A 7,964-nucleotide genomic window follows, 5' to 3' on the forward strand; every position below is an offset into this window, starting at 1 on the left:
TATTTACATACATTACTGCTATTATTAGTATTTTAATTCCTAATTCTATGGATTCAACATTGTAAAGGCGAGCACGCATATTAACATAAAGCCAATACATTTCGTATGGAAATATCTGTGGGCTGTGGCGATTCAAAATGTTCTCCGTATGCATTTATTTCAGTCACAATTTGTATCACTCTCCATCTATATTAAAGTGGCACAGTGCGCCAACTATCAATATTAATCGGGTCTATTCATACTGAAAAATATTTTACAATTCGAGATAATCTTTTTCTATAAGAGTAAACTGTAACCAGAAGTGTTTTGTATTTCTAATAGTCGCTTCCGGGTTATTGAGAAATGATTTTCTGCTAAAGCCAAATATTATTAATATACTGATAAGATACTTTTCTCTCCGCCCTAAAAGTGGGAGTCGTTAATTAACAAAGCGGCACGGCACGGCAGACTGTCTAATCAAGGAGGGCTGCTGCCGCGTTCAAAACAACTGGGAACTCGGAAAAATACAAGGTCGAATCATGACGTCAGTGATCTTCAGGTCGGAACTACAGAAGAGGCCCGATTTCCCGAGTTGGATGACCGTTCAAATCGTTTTTCCCCAGTAGAGTTCTCAGTGGTTTTGAAGGCACTGAAGTCGGAACTCGGAGATTTCAGAGTTCACACTTCCCAATTGTTTTGAACGCGGCATATGCGTTCTCTGGAAAATAATGAACGACGTAAAGGTGTGTTCCACAACGCGCCAACAGAGTGGAACTGACCGTCCACGAAGTTGTGTTATTTTCCATAGAAAGCATAGAGCCCCTAGTTAACCCTTTTATATAATGGCTATAATTTAACACATTAGCCACTAGAAATGTGTTCAACATCCAATGAAGTAGCCAGTAAGTTTAGATAGCTGTTTGGTTACCACGGCAACTACTGCAGCTAACCAAACCATCTGTCCTAGCTTGCTAATATGAACATTTAATTCAACAATACCAATGCTGTTTTCAATTAAACTTTTGCATTCAAAAACAGCTCAAATAAAACATGCAAAAAGGAACGATAGCCATTCAATTCTATGGTGCAAATATACCATGCGTTATTTACGCAATAAGGCCCGAGAGGGTGTGGTATATGGCCAATATGCCACACCAGTTGTGTGTTCTTATGCACGACACAACTAACAAGATACATGTCTCTCCGCCCGAACAATAGAAGTAGTTGTTCAATGTCCACAAAGCGAGAGATTCTTACCTTTGCCTCAATTCGGCAGCCTCCTCCAGATTGTCATGACATTTTTGTAGTTGTTTATGATAGCCACATTAGTAGTTAATTAGCATTTAATTTGTTGGGGTTAAATACAGGCAAATATATTGATAGTGACATTGTCCAAGAGAGATTATACAGTTATCAAAACGTTTTATGACCTCCATATAAAAACAAAAAAATGCCAACTGCTGGAGGAAGACAGATTTTCCACCGAGTTGGGCCTCTCTTCACCTCTTCCTCTCTAAAGCTCAGTGGTCACAAGGGCTGCAAATGACCATTGTTCTTGTGTTGTGACTGTCTTTAATATAAATTTCACACCAGACAGAAGAATATGGATCGTTGCATGAATTCACTTGTACAATTTGTGCACTTCATATTTGCAGACTCGGACTTTACCTTAGTATGGGCAACTTTGCTTGGGATCAAGCCAGGTATCATCACCAGTCCCTTAATTGTATTGATCAAGAACTCCAGGCAGTTGCCACTGGCATCATTGTATGATGAGATAGATACACTGTAAGCAGTGGCCTGTATTCATGGACGCTAAGGGGAGCCAGGCTTCCCCAAAACATGTACCCCCCCCCCAACAAAAAATATATATATATATATATAATACTATTAAATAATGTATCTATCATCTCGCTGTGTTTTGTAAAATGTTCCTTCAATTCGCAAGACGCTGAAAGTATGACAGAAGAAAGCACCCGGGCGAGCGAAACAGTGCCCCTCTGTCTCTCTGATAAATATGTTAGTGAGAGAAAGCCAATTGGCCTGCAGTGGGAGAAGACGTAACGAGAAACATTTTGGCCGACATTCTGCACATTTTCTCATCAATGAAACATTTTTATCTCAATACAGTTTTCTGTTCCCCAAACTAGAATATGTGCTGAACAAAGTAGACTTTACCCTTCGTAAAAGTTTTTTAAAATTGCGTTGTTTAGAAGGAGTGCAAAGGCGAATTGAGTTATTGCACACGCGCACTTCATGGAGTAGGCGTTCCCTAACAGAAATATGCAAATGTATAATAGAAAGCGTAACAAAAATGATCTTGCTTGGTTGTTGCTTGGCTCTGCCCACCTCCTTGCTTGTTCTGCCCGCTATGATTTATTTGTTCCCATTGGAAACAACAGGCTCTGGTCTATCTTAGTTATAATAATCTTTGATTTGGCCTCCCTTGACAAAAAAAGTATAGCAAATTAGCCAATCAGCGTTGAGCTAAAAAAAACTCCCCAAGCGAGTTTAACAGTGAATGGTCCTGGTGAAGAAAAGGCAGTGTCAAGGGAAGCCAGCTTGGATTTGGGGTCTCTCCTATAAAATCGCATTGTTAATGACATATCCTCTGTCATTGACAGAAACAATTTGAATTGTTGCATCTTGTTGTGTTGTTGTCGTCCGGTGGCTACCTAAAATTGGCCCAAATTAGCCATGGATGGATGGAGGTAGGGATTTGGACTTGTGGTTTTACTTATTTTTTCGTACTGGCCAGTGATTATTAGGTTGATTCTGATCCAACCATTAATTCATACATTGTCATTGTTGTGCCCCTGATCTGAGAGGATGTTAGTTCAATATGTACATTAACTAGATGTAGAAATCTAATGTTAACTAGCAAATGTTGCGGATGAATGGAAGTTAGGCTAGCGAGCAAGCATTTTAGCCAGGTAATTTAGGACAACAACAAAAAATAAAAGCGTGTACTGTATGACAGCGTGATAGACTGTTTCATCAACATGAAAGAGAGGAGGATGCATAGGCGTTTCTCTAACCGAGGTTAAGACCGTTTCAAATTGGATATTCCGTGCTTTCAAACCACTTGAGCCACAGACTCCAAATAAGTGTCATGATGTTGGAAAAATTGTGCACAATTATTTGTCTTATTTTCACGATTTGGACATTAATTCGCTTTCCAAAGCTAATAAACATGTGGAAATGTGAGCAGCATTTTGTATTGCCAATTGAATTAGTTAGGGAGCGTAAACAAAGTACAAACTGTTTTTACATTCGAATTTCAATAGTGACCTACTTGACTCAAACAAGGTTCAGAATGTCCACTGACTACCCTTCTATATTGCACACCCTTTGGCTTGTCCATTTTCATCTCACACGTTATTACATTAATTTGTCAAACTTTCCAATATCAACAGCTCCTTGGTCATGTGACCTACTGACTTCAAACAAGGTTCAGAATGTACACTCAGTGGGCCTACACATTGCACACCCTTTAGTTTGTCCATTTCCATCTCATACGTTTTTACATGCATTTTTCAAAATGTCAAATTTCAATAGCTCCTTTAGTTATGTGACCTAATGACTTCAAACAAGTTGCAGAATGTACACTGACTAACCTTGTATATTGCACACCCTTTAGTTTGTCCATTTTCATCTCACTTGATTTTACATGAATATTTCATGTGACCTACTGGACTCAAACAAACAAACTTCGGAATGTCACGGACTAGCCTTATACATTGCACACTCTTGTTCGTGTACTGTAAAATCACGCAGTTTAACATATACATTTTTCATAGTTTAACATTTTTAATGCTCCTTGGTCATGTCAATTACACACCTAAGAAGTGTGCAGTGGATATACACCCATATTGCATAACCTCTAGTCATGTATCTTCTATATTGTTGTACATAAACATTTGTTTGACAGTTAGGGGGTTCAGTCCAGTGTTAAGCCTTTTCTTTAATATTTATAATAATTGGTAGTTCTAAGTACTTATTTTCCCTGTTTTTATTTTATTTTGCCACAGTATTTAACAGTGGTACACAATAGGAGAGAGACAGATAATAGCTCCTTTCGTCTTTAATATCAACCATAAATGAAAAGGGCAAAGTAGAGTCATGCTATTAATTGTCCAAAGCAGGGATGGAGAGTGAGGTAGGCTGCAGTGGGTTTGCTGGTCAATACATATACTGAACATGTAATCACAGTAATGGTGGCCAGAAAATCAATGAATAAAAATTTAATTTTGACAAATTAAACAAATTGTAGCCCTTTAATCTTTCCAACATGTCAACAGACACGTTACTTCAAATAAGTGCAAAACATTTCAGTGTTAACATTCTCTTTATCCCTGGTTGATGTACATTCAGAGCCGCTTCAGTGTGGATGGGGTATAGCATATATTTTCAACAACGAAGACAGCACTTCCAGTCTGAAATCTTTTGTCTTCATTCCTAGGCACAGCACATGGAACCACCGTTGGCATGCAAAACATTCAACAGCTAATAATTCATTATTTAAAATATAACTATCAAACCTGCATTACAAAGACCCCGCAGCTGAAGGTGTCCTGCTGCATGGTGGGAGTTATTTCCCCTTCTTTCCACTTTATGTCCGCCCAGTCATCTCTTCCATGGCAGGATCTTCTCATTTTGTAGTATTCTCTTTTTTCATGTAAACAAAATGGAATTCTGATTAGTTATAGGCAAATGAATACACAGGCCAAAACTGTATGCTGATTTCCTTATCACTATAATCTAATAGAGGTCATTTCCTTTATGCCCCATTCTACACACAGCCTAAATTATAGGCCCTGAACCATTTACAGGAGAATAATAAAAGTAGCATATAGTATCCAACCTTATCACAGAGTGAATAAATGTAGTGTGTTTGTAGACTTGAAGAAAAAAATATTAAGTGACAGATTCATCAGGTAGTGCTTAGTCATATCACAAAGATCACAGATGACAGTTTAAAAATATATATACATTTCAACTTTATTTAACCAGGTAGGCTAGTTGAGAACAAGTTCTCATTTGCAACTGCGACCTGGCCAAGAATAAAGCAAAGCAGTTCGACACACAACAACACAGTTACACATGGAATAAACAAACATACAGTCAATAATACAGTAGAAAAAAGTCAATATACAGTGTGTGCAAATGAGGTAAGATAAGGGAGGCAAGGCAATAAATAGGCCATGGTGGCGAAGTGATTACAATATACCAATTAAACACTGGAGTGATTGATGTGCAGAAGATGAATGTGCAAGTAGAGATACTGGGGTGCAAAGGAGCAAGATAAATAAATAAATACAGTATGGGGATGAGGTAGTTGGATGGGCTATTTACAGATGGGCTATGTACAGGTCCAGTGATTTGTGAGCTGCTCTGACAGCTGGTGCTTAAAGCTAGTAAGGGAGATATGAGTCTCCAGCTTCAGTGATTTTTGCAGTTCATTCCAGTCATTGGCAGCAGAGAACTGGAAGGAAAGGTGACCAAAGTAGGAATTGGCTTTGGGTGTGACTAGTGAGATATACCTGCTGGAGCGCGTGCTACGGGTGGGTGCTGCTATGCTGACCAGTGAGCTGAGATAAGGCGGGGCTTTACCTAGCAGAGACTTGTAGATGACCTGGAGCCAGTGGGTTTGGCGACGAGTATGAAGCGAGGGCCAGCCAACGAGAGCGTACAAGTCGCAATGGTGGGTAGTATATGGGGTTTGGTGACAAAACGGATGGCACTGTGATAGACTGCATCCAATTTGTTGAGTAGAGTGTTGGAGGCTATTTTGTAAATGACATCGCCGAAGTCGCGGATCGGTAGGATGGTCAGTTTTACGAGGGTATGTTTGGCAGAATGAGTGAAGGATGCTTTGTTAAGAAATAGGAAGCCGATTCTAGATTTCAATTTGGATTGGAGATGCTCAATGTGAGTCTGGAAGGAGAGTTTACAGTCTAACCAGACACCTAGGTATTGGTTGTTCTCCACATATTCTAGGTCAGAGTAGTGATGCTGGACGGGTGGGCAGGTGTGGGCAGCGATCAGTTGAAGAGCATGCATTTAGTTTTACTTGCATTTAAAAGAAGTTGGAGGCAACGGAAGGCGAGTTGTATGGCATTGAAGCTCGTCTGGAGGTTAGTTAACACAGTGTCCAATGAAGGGCCAGAGGTATACCGAATGGTGTCGTCTTCATAGAGGTGGATCAGAGAATCACCAGCAGCAAGAGCAACATCATTGATGTATACAGAGAAGAGAGTCGGCCCGAGAATTGAACCCTGTAGCACACCCATAGAGACTGCCAGAGGTCCAGACAACAGGCCCTCCGATTTGACACACTGAACTCTATCAGAGAAGTAGTTGGTAAACCAGGCGAGGCAGTCATTTGAGAAACCAAGGCTGTTTAGTCTGTCGATAAGAATGTGGTGATTGACAGAGTCGAAAGCCTTGGCCAGGTCGATGAATACGGCTGCACAGTAATGTCTCTTATCGATGGCGGTTATGATATCGTTTGGGACCATGAGCATGGCTGAGGTGCACCCATGACCAGCTCTGAAACCAGATTGCATATCGGAGAAGGTACGGTGGGATTTGAAATGGTCGGTAATCTGTTTGTTAACTTGGCTTTCGAAGACCTTAGAAAGGCAGGGTAGGATAGACATAGGTCTGTAGCAGTTTGGGTCTAGAGTGTCTCCCCCTTTGAAGAGGGGGATGATCGCGGCAGCTTTCCAATCTTTGGGAATCTTTGACGATAAGAAAGAAAGGTTGAACAGGCTAGTAATAGGGGTTGCAACAACTAAGGCAGATAAAGAGGTTGAAACCAGAGGACTGTATATAATGACGAGATGCTCATGTCTCTGCTTAAACATTGGGAGTCTTTGTCTCAAAGGCGGCAAGACAGGCGACAAGTTTAGGTCTGCATATTATTCCCATAGAAACACATTGGGCTTACAATGGACAGAGTTTGGCTAGAGTGAGCTCGCTTTCGCTTCACGTCTTCCTCTCTGCTGAAACTAAATCACCGGAGAAAGCATCCAAGCGAGCAAAACAGCGCCCCTCTATGGTTGTGTCTACACTTGACACTTACATGTGACTTCTGATATCAGAATACAAAGATAGCATTGAAAATATGGGTCTAGCCGCTTCAAGAAGTGGTCAGGGATGCATTGTGTGCAGATTTCCCCTCAGTCTGGATGCAATCAGGCTACCGAAAGTGCATAACTACAATGGGCGACATCATCAGCACAAGTCTCCAGAAAAGTTTTGTTTTGGGACCGAGAGGTAAACTTTTCATTATAATGTTGGAGGAAATATGTTCCTAGCATGCAAGGAATGTGTTTGCTGGACTCATAAATGCTAGCTAATATTTCGAAGAACAAATAGAGTTATGCTAACCCATTTGCAATCCCTTTAGCGTTGCTTGCTAGCTATCTACAGAGGTTAACTGGCTAGTTAGCTACAGTAGTTAGCTACTGCCATCAGTTGTTGTTGTGTTATTAGTGTCCCTCTAGGCCGGGTAAAGTCCTATTTATCAGGTAGAGAGCAAGTAGTAGAGGTTAATGGTTCACTGTCACAGGTAAAACCAATGAGTTGTGGCATTCCGCAGGGGAGCGTGCTTGGGCCTCTACTGTTTTTACTGTATATTAACAATATGAAAGATGCTTGTTCTTGCCATCTTTTCTTTTATGCGGATGACTCTACACCTCTGGTGTCTCACAAAAGTAAAACTATGTTGGAGACCATACTTAGCACAAAGCTTACTAACATTAGAATATGGCTTGGCGATAATAAGCTATTTCTGCACTTAGGTAAAACTGAGGCAATTAGCTTTGTGTCCAGACCTAAATTGAGTAGGTCGTCTGAAATCAGAGTGGAGTTAAGGGGTGAGGTGCTGACTACTAAAACCTCTATCTGCAGGGTTGGGTAGGTTACTTTCTAATTGTAATCCGTTACAGTTACTAGTTACCTGTCCAAAATTGTCATCA

The sequence above is a fragment of the Oncorhynchus kisutch genome, linkage group LG7, assembly GCF_002021735.2.
Source record: "Oncorhynchus kisutch isolate 150728-3 linkage group LG7, Okis_V2, whole genome shotgun sequence".
Taxonomy (NCBI): domain Eukaryota; kingdom Metazoa; phylum Chordata; class Actinopteri; order Salmoniformes; family Salmonidae; genus Oncorhynchus; species Oncorhynchus kisutch.